Raw genomic sequence first — 14,179 nt, 5'->3', positions numbered from 1 at the left:
TATTCTATACACTATAGAGTTGTTGTGAAGAATGAATGAGACAACTTGTGTAAGGTGCTTACAACTGAGCCTAGTATGTTAGAAAGGCTGAACAGAAGCCCGAGTCATTACTCAGTGATAGAGCACTTGCCTAGAATGAGTGAGGCCCTGGGTTCAATTCCACCACCAGAAAAAAAAAAGAAATGCTAAGTAAATGGAAGCTATTATTGTGCAAGGGACTCAAAATTGTCGGGCTCTTAAAGGGAACCCTGGCCACAAATCAAAGGACATCTTTTGTGAAGATGGTGTGGACAGAGTGTCAGTTACCCAATATAATTTTGTGTCCATTCCTCATCCACAATGATCATAATAGATGTGTAACTAGGAGGTCCAGTGATACATTGGAAGTTAAACACAGATAGAAGACTTAAAAAAAAATCCATACATTTCTGTCAATTGGCTAGGCAAACTTTTTTAGTGAAGAGCCTGATGGAGCTATTTCAATCTTTCCAGTCTAGACAGTCTGCATTGCAACTACTCAAGGATATTGCTGTGGGGCAAAAGTAGTCATCGACAATATGTAAGGGAATGCATACAGTTTGTTCCAATAAAATTTTATTTATAAAAACAAGGTATAGGCTAGCTCATGGGTCATAGTTTGTCAACCTCTGCTCTAAATAATTATCTCAGCCTATCAGAGTAATAAGGCCACTTCGGATAAGTTACCACAGAAAGCAAATGAACTGCAGAGGAGATGAAGGGAATGAAAAGAATTTAAGAAATGGAAAGATATGTGACAGCTCCTCCATGCCCTCCCCACAATCCCAAATTGTCTTAGAGACTTTAGATGACAAAGGAGCATTACACTCCATCTATTCTCTCCTTCATTTAGCATATATTTGTGCTGGGATCTATAATGCTCAGTGATAACAACCTAGGCTCTGCCTTCACATCACTTAAAATCCTGTCAGGTGAGGACAGGGACAAACATAGGTCAAATAATCTCACAAATAAATGTAAACCTGTGCCTATGCTAGGTCCTACAAAAGCATGTAGAAGGAGGCTTGTTCATCACAGAGGTCATTGCAGCTCATGGTAGGCAACTGAATCTAAAACTGGAGATGAAATCTGATAAGTTACTCTATTATGCAATAGGGTAGGGATCAGTTTAAGGAGAAGGAAGAACACAGGCTCTTTGAAAGAATGGTGTATTCAAAAGATGGAAATAAGGTCACTATGACTGGAGTTCAAAGAGCCAGATGGAGCATCTTGGAGGATGGAACTGGAAAGATAGGTAGGGAAGGACCAGGTAGAAGCAATCAATTATTTATTTATTCAGCAAATATTTACTGAACAGTAATCTATGTCAGGCTCTGTGGACACTGGTGAAGGAGAATGGCAGATACTAAACAAATAAACATTAAAATTTATAATTACAGAGCTCTGCCACTAGAAGTTCTATGCCCCAAAACTTTGTCTTGTGACCTGATATATTAATAAATATTGCCTGGCCTCCTCCTAAGATGTGGTTCCAATTTAATCCAGTGTCTAAGTTAGAACTACATACAAATGTATTAATTAATCTTTGTTAGACCCATGGGTGGATTTGCCACACCACCACCAGGACTCAGTCTGTGAAGCACTACAACAGATATCACTTTCAGTTTAGTAATGAGCCACCAATAGTCTCTTATTGGGTGTGGGATTTCAGACAGATGTCATCTCTAATGCTGTCCATACTGACAAGTCTTTACAACTTACCACTAACTATAGCATTGTGGACAATACTGTGACATTAAATGAGATCTGAGTATTTGACATACTAATTGAATTGTTTAAATATGAGCTTGCCTTTTTTTAAAGCTTGCTACCTGCTTTTCATAATATGGATTCTTGTGGTGAACTCTGTTGACATATTCCAGCTCACATTATAAACCCTCAGAAGTATGATAATTACAAGGTTAATAAATACTTTTTGGTATTGATGACTATGAAAACTAACAACTTTTAAACAACTTCAAAATTATTTCATTGCAATGATATTATTTCACTCTTAACTCTTAGGCCTAATTTTTTCTATGAAAGAAGGTGATTAAAATGTTATGGAAAAAAATGTGCTTACAGGTAAAAAAAATGTTATGGAAGGATTTGCTTTATACATAGCTGGGGTGGTAACTATTCACTACTTGATGATAATCTCAATAGGCAAATGAATTATTTGGTGATCTCTACTGGAACAGTTTACATCCTCAACATGTAGTCCCAGAGATGTCTGGGGATTTCCATAACTCTTTTAGGGAGTTGGAGAGGTCAAATTTGTTTTCATAGTGATAGTGAAATATCATTTTTCTTCCAGAGTGTTGATACATGTATCAATGGTGAACAATAGTGGCTAAATTGGTGGTACTATAGCATAGATCAGGGCAGAGCACCAAACTCTCCCAAACTCTATTACTAGTCATAGTGATTTTTTTTTCTTTTGGTATTGGGGATTGAACCCAGGGGTGCTTAACCACTGAACCACATCCTCATCCTCTTTTAAAAAAATATTTTATTTAGAGACAGGGTATTTCTGGGTTGCTTAGGGCCTTGCTAATTTGCTGAGGCTGGCTTTGAACTCACAATCCTCCTGCCTCAGCCTACCACACTGATGGGATTACAGGCATGTGCCACCACTGCACAGCAGTCATTATGTTCTTTATTACCATGGATTACCAGAAAAAGAAATTTCTGACTTTCACTTAAAAATCTTCTTGACAAAGCAATAGACATAATTGTGTTTCATTAAGATGCCATTTTTTAACACTCAATGGGTTATTTTAATTTTTTGATAAACTAACAAATATTTGCTTTAATGCCTGCCTTGATAATCTAGATAGTTATAACTCACATAAACAAAAGACCTTTGGGGTCTACAGTACTTTTTAAGAGTATAAAGGGCTCCTTAGTCCACAATGTTTGAGAACTATTGTGCTCTAAGCTTTCTAAACATCACTCTCACCAAGACAATCCTTTTTAAACTATGGGTTGTACACAAAGTTTTCATTTCTCTAGGTCTAGATCTCCTTTATGGCTTCTCAAAAATAATCGCTTAAGTTCTCTAAAATAACTTTCTAAAATTCCTTAAACACTCTCCAGTTTGTTTCTCTTCACTCTTTCTTAGTTTGGTGTTTTCAGAAGAGCAAACTGAACTTTCCAGAATTTTGGTATAGTGGACTTTTAATTCTGTCTCCTCACACACTTTCCCTTTGTTTTTTGCCTCATAACATTTTTCCTTTCCTTTTGGAGACCTTGCTCTTTATTCCTTTTCTTCCTGGTGAAGCTGGCAATCAGGGAGCCCTCACCTCACCTGACCACAAGGGTGGAAACACAATCCATGCCTGGCACAACTACAGCACTGCATTTCCTAGGAAAAAGAGATTGGTCCAAAGGAGAGGTTATATAACCTTATCTAAGTGAATTGGAATCCTTAGCTAAAAGTGTCTGAAATAAATGTAGCTGAATATATAGAGAAAGCTTGTCTACACAGTGAAACCAAAGAAAGACAAGAAATGTTGAAGGAAAGTTCTGGCAAATGGAGTCATTATTCTCATCTCTGAGGCCTTGGTTCCTGGCAACTCTTTTTTTCCCTTCAGCTCTGCCAGGTACCATGCAGGTATGTGAACAAATAAATTCTCTTTTGTACTAAAGTTACCCTTCCAATTGAGTTTGGAATAATATATTTCAGGAAGTTCATGTTTTGACTTCAGCTTCCTTATGGGAATATTATTAACTCCTCACTTCATAGGATGGGAAGATTTAATGAGACAATGTTAAAACATATTAAAAACTATAGAGCATTGTATAAGTATGGAGTAAAATAATTGTTTTCTTTTTATACCCAAGTAACAAGCTGGCTAGCCTTTGCTGCCTAGCAATTATTTTTAGACGACTAAGTATATTCATCTCAAATCCTTGGGGTCCAAGAATGGCTTAAAAGGCCTTTGAATTTACTCTGGATGTCAAATGAAGTTTAGAAACCTTTTCTACCAGAGTTACCTTATCTAGAAGGTTCACCCTGCAATGAGGCCAGTTAAGAATCATGAGCTCCTGGGAAAGCAGTGACTATTCAAGGACCTAGAATTAGCTCTCAGAGGACTTCAGAATTTCCCAAGTGAAAAGAGGTGAGGGAAAGAGAGACAGAGAGATGGAGAGATCTTAAATAATTAACTCTTCCTTGAGGTTCACTCAAAAGAAAATAAAGAAGTCAAGCTCAGAAAGTTTTCAAAGCATTATCACGTTATCCAAAGAGGACCCCCACACAATTAAATGTCCCTTACTAGGAAGCATAAATGAATGAACCTCTCCACCCCAAATTTCCCCCTCCCCCAAAAAACAAAGCTCAAATAGTACAAGAACAAGGTTAGGTGAATTATCAATGGCATATGGAATTAGGGGTCTAGGTGGGGGCTAAATGCCACAGGAGCATTAGCAGCTTCTACAGTTGCTCCCTGGCTCCAGGTTCCAAAGGTAATTTAGTCAAGTATTTTCTCACTGTGGCCTAAGTTAGTCAATATTCTATTGACTCAGAGTCAGGTATTCTTGCTTACTGGTGGCTGCATGACACAAGGAAAAATGTGATGCTTCCTAGGAGACACTCTTTGACTTATTAAAAGGTTGACTTCCCCTTAAATGACTCTCTAACATTTCTCATTGTATCTGTAACTACATTTGAATGTGTGACTGCAGAGAAAGCTTGCTTTCTCCAGGTGAGGCTTCCCACGAGGAAGTGGATTATTTCACATTCACAGCAAGAGAGTGGCAGCAGCAGGAGAGTCATTTCATTTGAATTGTTAAAATAGTAATCCTGCCCCCTCATATAAATAAAAACTCAAAGACAGGTGAGAGAAGCACTTGCAATTTACATTCCAGGTAAACATGCACCATTTTTACTCATTGTGTGAGGATCAAGAATGGCTTTTAATTCTGAATGAGGATTTGATAATTAACATTCTTTGTTTCATGTTAAATTCAGCCAGACCTGCCAGATGGCTTTGTTTCTAGGACAGGTTGTTTTACTCATCATTCAGCTTTCTTCTTAATATAATGATGTAATAAATCTTCCATTGTGGTAGCCCTTATATTCTCTTCCCTACCTCCCATCCTCCCATCACTGGTGAGAAATCATCGGGATTCAAAATCATTAAAATCAAAGATGAACGTAATATAATACCTATTGATACTCTCTCCCCAATGTGTCATCGAACTTATATCCTCTATTAAAAAAAATAATCTCTGAAATCTTGTGGTTCACCTGTTTCAATAGACAGCGTTTCCTTTATAAACCCATATAGGAACAGACTTTGAAGTGCCTTTAAGTTAATTTGGAACATGAAACCTGTAGCTTTACCAGAACAAACTGGAAAAAATGAAGTTGGTTCAGTTTACCACAGAAAAGGAAACTCTGCACCCCACTGAGGCCAGAGGCACACTCTAAACAGTCCCTGTAACCCAAACTGCCTCCGTTTTCACCCTATAGACAAAAGACCACAATGGTGAGAACAAATCAGACTTTTTATTAGCTCTGCCTTATTGAAAAGAGTGTTTGTTTGATATAGGGAAACACTCAGTTAATGTTTTATGCCATTCAGATGAGTTTTTATAAGTATATTTTTAATAATTAAAATAAGTGGATTTAGCTGGAACTGGAAAACTGCAGAATAGGAAATGCCAAGGGGGATGAAGGTTGGAACAGTTAGCCACTTCTCTGACAAGAATAAATCTCTGCTTAACCCTGTTACAAGGCCATTTGGCACACTTTGCTTCCTGATCTAACTTAGCAGGTACTTTCTAGTCTCCAGGGCACTGCCAACCTTCCCCTCCCCTCCCAACTCCAACTTATTCTAGTAGTTTGAATGCCTTCTAGGCCTTCTCTTATAGTAAATAGAACTGATATTTTGGGAAACAATATTTAGTACCACTGAAAAACATTGCAATTGTTCATAGAGACAGACTTGGTAATCCACTGAGTCTAGACCTTTTTTTTTTAAATATTTATTTATTTATTTTTAGTTTTCGGCAGACACAACATCTTTGTTGGTATGTGGTGCTGAGGATCTAACCCGGGCCGCACGCATGCCAGGCGAGCGTACCACTTGAGCCACACCCCCAGCCCCGAGTCTAGACCTAGGAAATGAATCAATGTAACATTTATTGCCAAATTCTGCAGACCCCTTGGTTCACTTGCATAGATTTGTTCAGTCTCTGTGTGACAGAAAATATAACTATTATGAAAAGGAAAATGGAAGACAGTGAAGTTTGAGTTTCTTCATGCAGTTTGTGGGAATTATCTGCCTTCCTTATCAGCTGTCTCCACCTCTGTTTGATAAATCTACCCATTGCTCTATTGGGTTTTAGGAAAACAATCAGCAATACCTATCTTCCTAATTTGATAGCAAGTGAGACAAAAACACATAGCAGATAAAAACATCAGTAATACAACTGACTGGAGGACATAGCTGAAATGTACATCCTCAGCTTTCTTTCTGATACCATCCCTTACCCTTAAATTAGGGAGCCTCACCCATCTAGTCACTTGCATAGAGGGACAAGCTCAAGCCTGCCCCACAAACTAAGATCATACCACAATAAAAACCTAAGAAACTAACTAAATATGGCAAAGCAGAGCATTCTCAGTTTCTTTTTCAAAAACCCATTGCTTGGATGAGTCTTTCCTATTGATAGAACATAAAAGAGGGGCAAAGAGAAAGACCTCAAGTGTTCCTATACAAGTGTTCAAGAAAAAGTGAGGGATACTATGTGGGTGGCTATATACACAGACAGCAAAGTCTATGTATTAAAACGTGTATCTCCTTTTATAAGTGCATAATTATATTTTAAAGGATGATCCACATATCCACATATTGGAATATAAATATAACTTTCATAAGTGCCTGTCTGTACAAACCTTTCATTAAGACCTCAATAAAATGTCTTCTCTGCTCACTGGGTACCCCTAGTTTCTGGCAAAAAGAAAAGTATATCCATGTCGATGTCATAAAACTAATTACTACTTTTAAAAAATTTGTGAGGTGGAGTTGTGGCTCAGCGATAGAGTGCTCGCCTAGCACGTGCGAGGCATTGGGTTCAATCCTCAGCATTACATAAAAAAAATTAATAAACAAATAAAATAAAGGTACTGTCTATCTACAACTAAAAAAAGTTCACTCTAAAATATACCATATATTATGCTGCAAAGCAACTCTTAGCAAATATTTAAAAAAGTAGAGATATTACCTTGCATTCTATCAGATCATAATGGAATGAAATTAGAAATCAATGATAAAATAAAAAATAAAAGCTACTCTAACACCCGAAGACTAAATAATATTCTACTGATGAACAATGGATTGTAAAAGACATCAAGGAAGAGATTAAAAAACTCTTAGAGGTGAATAAGAGCACAGATACAACATATCAAAATCTCTGGGACACTATGAAGGCAGTACTAAGAGGAAAGTTCATGCATGGAGTTCATTCCTTAAAAGAAGAAGTCAACAGATAAATGACTTAACATTATATCTCAAAGCCCTAGAAAAAGAAGAACAAATCAACAACAAAAGCAGTAGAAGAGAGAAAACAATTAAAATCAATGACTTTGAAACAAAAGAAACAATTGGAAAAATCGATAAAACAAAAAGTTGTTTCTTTGAAAAAATAAATAAAATTGACAGACCCTTAGCCATGCTAACAAAGAGAAGGAAGGAGAAAACTAAAATTAGTAACATACATGATGAAAAAGTAAATATCACAACAGACACTACAGAAATACAGAAGTTAATTAGAAGTTATTTTGAAAACTTGTACTCCAATAAAATAGAAAATATCAAAAGCATCAACAAATTTCTAGAGTAATATGATTTGCCAAAATTGCATCAGAATGATATTCACAATTTAAACAGATCAGTTTCAATTGATGAAATCGAGGACACCATCAAAAGCCTACCAATCAAGAAAACCCCAGGACTGAGATGGATACACAGCCAAGTTCTACAAAACCTTTAAAGAAGAAGTAATACCAATACTCTTCAATTTATTTCAGGAAATAGAAAAAGAGGGAGCACTTCCAAACTCATTTTATGAGGCCAATATCACCCTGATTCCAAAACCAGGCAAAGACACATCAAAGAAAGAAAACTTTAGACCAATATCTCCAATGAACATAGATGCAAAAATCCTCAATAAAATTTTAGCAAATTGAATACAAAAACATATCAAGAAGATAGTGCACCACGAGGAAGTGGGGCTCATCCCAGGGATGCAAGTTTGGTTCAACATACAGAAATCAATAAATGTAATTCATCACATCAGTAGACTTAAAGATAAGAACCATATAATCATCTCAATAGATGCAGAAAAAGTATTCAACAAAATACAGCACCCCTTCTTGTTTAAAACACTAGAAAAACTAGGGATAACAGGAACATATCTCAATATTGTAAAAGCTATCTATGGTAAGCCCCAGGCCAACATCATTCTAAATGGAGAAAAATTGAAAGCATTCCCTCTAAAAACTAGAACAAGACAGCCTCTTTCACCACTTCTATTTAACATAGTTCTTGAGACACTGGCCAAAGCAATTAGAGACAAAAGATATTAAAGTGATATGGATAGGTAAAGAAGAAATCAAATTAGCATTATTTACTGATAATATGTTTCTATACTTAGAAGACCCAAAATATTTCACCAGAAAACTTCTAGAACTAGTAAACGAATTCAGCAAGGTAGCAGTATACAAAATCAACACTATAAATCAAAGGCATTTCTGTATATCAGTGACAAATCCTCTAAAAGGGAAAATTACCCCATTTACAATAGACTCAAAAATAAAATAAAATAAAACAAAATACTTGGGAATCAACTTAACAAAAGAGGTGAAAGACCTCTAAAATGGAAGCTACAGAACACTAAAGAAAGAAATTAAAGAAGACCTTAAAAGATGGAAAGATCTACCTTGTTCTTGGATAGGCAGAATTAATATTGTCAAAATGACCATACTACCAAAAACACTATGCATATTTAATGCAATTCCAATCAAAATCCCAATGACATTCCTCATAGAAATAGAAAAAGCAGTCATGAAATTCATCTGGAAAAATAAGAGACCCAGAATAGCTAAATCAATTCTTAGCAAGAAGAGTGAAGCAGGTGGCATTACTATACCAGACCTTAAACTATACTACACAACAATAGTAACAAAACCAGCATGGTATTGGCACCAATATAGACTTGTAGACCAATGGTACAGAATAGAGGACACAGAGACTAACCTACCTACTTACCGTTATCTTATATTAGACAAAGGAGAAAAGATATCTTCTTCAACAAATGGTTCTGGGAAAACTGGAAATCTACATGTAACAAAATGAAATTAAACCCCTATTTCTCACCATACACAAAACTCAACTCAAAGTGGGTCAAGGTCCTAGGAATTAAAGCAGAAACACTGCATCTATTAGAAGAAAAAGTAGGCCCAAATCCACATCATGTCGGATTAGGCCCCAAATTCTTTAATAAGACTCTTATAGTGCAAGAATTAATATCAAGAATCAATACATGAGATGGATTCAAACTAAAAAGCTTCTTCTCAGCAAAAGAAACAATCAGTGAGGTGAATAAAAAGCCTACAATTTGGGAACAAGTTTTTACCATACACATGTCAGATAGAGCACTAATCTCTAGGATATATAAAGAACTCAAAAAATCTTAACACCAAAAACACAAATAACCCAATCAATAAATGGGCCAAGGAACTGAACAGACACTTCTCAGAAGATGATATACAATCAGCCAACAAATATTTGAAAAAATGTTCAACATCTTTAGCAATTAGAGAATTACAAATCAAAACTACTCTAAGATATCATCTCACTCCAATCAGAATGGCAGCTATTATGAAGACAAACAACAATAAGTGTTGGCAAGGATGTGGGGGAAAAGGCACACTCATACACTGCTGGTGGGACTGCAAATTGGTGCACCAAATATGGAAAGCAGTATAGAGAATCCTTGGAAAAATGGGAATGGAACCACCATTTGACCCAGCTATCCTTCTCCTTGGTCTATACCCAAAAGACTTAAAGACAGCATACTACAGAAACACAGTCACATCAATGTTTATAGCAGCACAATTCACAATAGCTAAACTGCGGAACCAACCTTCAGTAAATGAATGGATAAAGAAAATGTGGTGTATATACACAATGGAATATTATTCAGCATTAAAAGAGAATAAAATCATGGCATTTGCAGGTAAATGGATGGAGTTGGAGAAGATAATGGTAAGTAAAGTTAACCAGTCCCCCCAAAAAATGTCGAATATTTTCTCTGATTTAAGGATGCTGATTCTCACAACCTTAATTGCTGATCTGAATCTCTGAACCTGGGTTCTGTGAATGAAATGGAGGTTTCCCTGACATGCATCATTTTTCCATTCTCATCCCTGAATATTCTATTAAAATGTACTCCATTTAATTCTACAAGCTCTTTCACTCCATCATTTAGAAAGTGTTTGAAAGTCTATTGCTAGCAGACAAGTCTTAAGAAAGTGGCAGTAATTTCACATTCTATTTCCTCCACTCTCTGGTAAATGCATTTACCTTCATATTTGCACTCAATGAAAATGTGATTTGCTGGGCTGGGTCTGTAGCTCAGTGGTAGAATACTTGCCTTGCATATGTGAAACACTGTGTTTGATCCTCAGCATCACATACAAATCAATTAATAAACAAAGATATTATGTCCATGTACAACTAAAAATATCTTTTAAAAATGTGATTTGCTAAATTAATGTAAGTTATCATTTTTTCAAGTTCTGTATATATTTACAAGTTCTGTATATATTTTCTAATAGTCCTCCCATGGAATTATTTGCACCATTACAAATACCATGTGTGCTTGTGCTTATTCACTTGCTACAGCTCAACATACCAACAGGTCTTTAATGACTGCTTTGATCCCAAGGATGATGAACATGTAAAGATGTCTCTCTTGGCTATTTGCATTTAGGTCCTTAACCTTGGATAATAAACCAGTTTTCCCACTTGGACTCTTGTTTTCAGGTAATGCCAGATTCACAACTTTGGTTCTAGAGTGTCAATTCTTAGCCAAATATTTTTCAATGGCATAGTAACATTAGGAAAATTAGATGCTTCTTATATAACATGGGATTTGGCTCTTTGAAACTCAATTCTTTTTCCAATAATGCTGTATAATAATATTTTTATAGTTATTAGCCCAAAATAATTGTTGTACCAAAGGATGAGTTTCATTCTGATATTTTCATATGTGCATATAACATGCTTTCATCATATCCACCTTCCCTACCACTCTCACTTAACACCCATTTCTGCTTTTTCTGGTCCCATTCCCCTTTCCTAATAGTCCCCTTTTAATTTTTTATTATTTTTAAGCTCCTTCCTTCCTTCCTTTCTTTTTTTGTACCAGGGATTGAACCCAGGGGCACTTACCCATTAATCCATATCCATCCCTGTTTTGTATTTTATTTAGAGACAGGGTCTTGCTGAGTTGCTTAGGGCTTCACTAAATTGCTGAGGCTGGCTTTGAACTTGAAATCCTCCTGCCTCAGTCACCAGAGTTGCTGGGATTACAGATATGTCTCTATTTCTTTTTCTTTTTCTTTTTTTTTAAATTTTGAGACAGGGTTTTGCTAAATTGCCCAGGTTAGCCTGAAACTTGTGATCCTCCTGCCTCAGCCCCCTTATACTTTCATGTCATCTTCTTCCCCTACATTCCACATATGAGAGAAAACTGCAATACTTGTCTTTCTAAATCTGGCTTACTTATTTTAACATGACGATCTACAGTTTCCATCCTGAAAATAACATGATTTCATTTTTCTTTATGGCAGAATAATACTCCATAATATGTATACATACAACATTTTCTTTATCCATTCATCTACTGACGGGCATCTAGGCTGCTTCTATAACTTGGTTATTGTGAACAGTGCCCTGATAAACATGGGTATATATTTTTGAGATGGAATCTCACTATGTTGCCCAGGCTGGCCTTGAATTCCTGGGGTCAAGTGAACCTCCTACCTCAGCCTCCTAAATAACTGGAGTTTCAGGTGCATGCCACAACAACCACCTCATGGTAATTCTTAATGTATTTGTAACATCGCATACTATCAAGGGCCATCACAACTTTGTAGTACACTAAAAATTGTCTCCTCATGTTTCTAGATTTCCTTTCAAGCCCTCCTTGTCACTGATCCTCCTTTCAGGTGCTTAGGGCTCACATGTCACCTCCAGAATTTTTAGAGATGCCCACATGCTATCTTTCTCAGGCCTGTCATTTCTGCCTGCATTCTAGACCTTTTCATCCTATTATTTTCTTAGTCCTCTTTAAAAGTTGCCATTGCATTTTGACAATCATCTTCTGTAGCTCTTTTTCCCAAAGAAATATCATTAATGGTAGGAATGTCATTAAAAAATGGCAGATCACTAGGAGTCATCTGGGAGCAGGGAGGCTTTTGATCACCCTTCAGATCACACCATGTGAGTGGATGCCTACATGGAAGACCAAGTCTATGTATTAATAGTTGCATCAACTTGTATAAGTGCATAATTATATTTTAAAGGATGAGCTACATATTCACATATTTGAATATAAATTTAATTTTCATAAGGGCATATCTGTACAAACCCTTCATTAGGACCTCAATAAATGTTTCTCAGCTCAATTAGTACCCCTAGTCTCTGAAAGTAAGGAAAGTGTATCCATGTGGATCTCATAAAATTAATTACTATTTTCTGATTTTATAAAAGCTAAGCTAGATATAAGCTTAAGTAAATGATGATCTGAACCTCTGAATTTGGATCCTATTAAGTTGTTCGGGCTGGGTTGTACCCACTGCCATCTTTCACTTGGTAACTTCAAAACATCACCTTTGAGCCTCCCTTGAACTCAAAACTGGCCTGGTTTAGAGCAGACCCTTGGAATGACTCCTTATCACAAACCTACTTCCTTCACCTTTGATTAGTTTCTTGATCCTAAGAAGCTCAAGACTAGCTTGGGAGCCCAAGGTATGGTGCTAAGTATCTGTAAACCCCACCTTCAACCCCACAGCCTTGTATTATTTGCTGTTGTGCCACTTGTATAATGTTTATGTCTATAACTCAATGTGTAGCTGTCTTAGTCTGTATTCCAATGCTATAACAGAACACAATGCAGGGGAAGAGAATAGAAGTTCATTGAATTACACAATAGGGAATGAAGGGAATGGAGCAGAGATGGGAACAGAAAAGGCAGCAAAATGAATCAGACATAACTTTCCTATGGTCATATATGAATAAACAACAGTGTAACTTCACATCATTTACAATCACAAGAATGGTATCTTAATAAGTTATACTCCTTGTATGTATAATATGTCAAAATACACTCTACTGTCATGCATATCTAAAAAGAATAAAAAATAATAAAATAATTTTAAAATTTAAAAAAGAAGATTGAAAAAAACAGAACACCACAGACTGGGTAAATTATAAATAATGGCCATTTATTTGGTAAATGGGTGTGGAAGCTGGAAGTCCAAGATCAAGAGACCATATCTGGTGAGGGCCTTTTTGTACATTATAACATGGCAGAAGGCATCCTATAGTGAAAGAGTATGTGAGAGAGAGGAACGGGGGATGAATTTTACCCTTTAATAACCAATCCATTCTGGCAGCAATGGCCTTAATCCATTCAGAAGGGTGCAGCCCCTGTGATCTAACTACTTCTTTTTTTGCAGGGGGTGGTACCAGGGATTGAACTCAGGGGCACTTGACCCCTGAGCCACATCCCTAGCCCTGTTTTGTATTTTATTTAGAGACAGGGTTTCACTGAGTTGCTTAGTGCCTCATTAAGTTGCTGAGGCTGGCTTTGGACTTGCGATCCTCCTGCCTCAGCCTCCCAGCTGCTGAGTTTATTGGCATGAGCCACTGTGCCCAGCCCCTAACCACGTCTTAAAGGTTCCACCTTTCAACAATGTTGCATTGGGGACTAAATTTCCAACATCTGAATTTTGGGGGGGCACAAATAAACCATAACACTAGGAAAATCTGGAATAAACAAAAGTTGACTGTATATCTCCAATGGAAATTATGCATTTTGGGGGGAACATTCTTCTGGGCTACTCAACTCCAGCCTTTCA

Source organism: Marmota marmota, unplaced genomic scaffold (assembly GCF_001458135.2).
Source record: "Marmota marmota marmota unplaced genomic scaffold, marMar, whole genome shotgun sequence".
Lineage (NCBI taxonomy): Eukaryota > Metazoa > Chordata > Mammalia > Rodentia > Sciuridae > Marmota > Marmota marmota.
The sequence above is the reverse complement of the archived record's forward strand: the minus strand, read 5'-3'. Positions refer to the sequence as shown.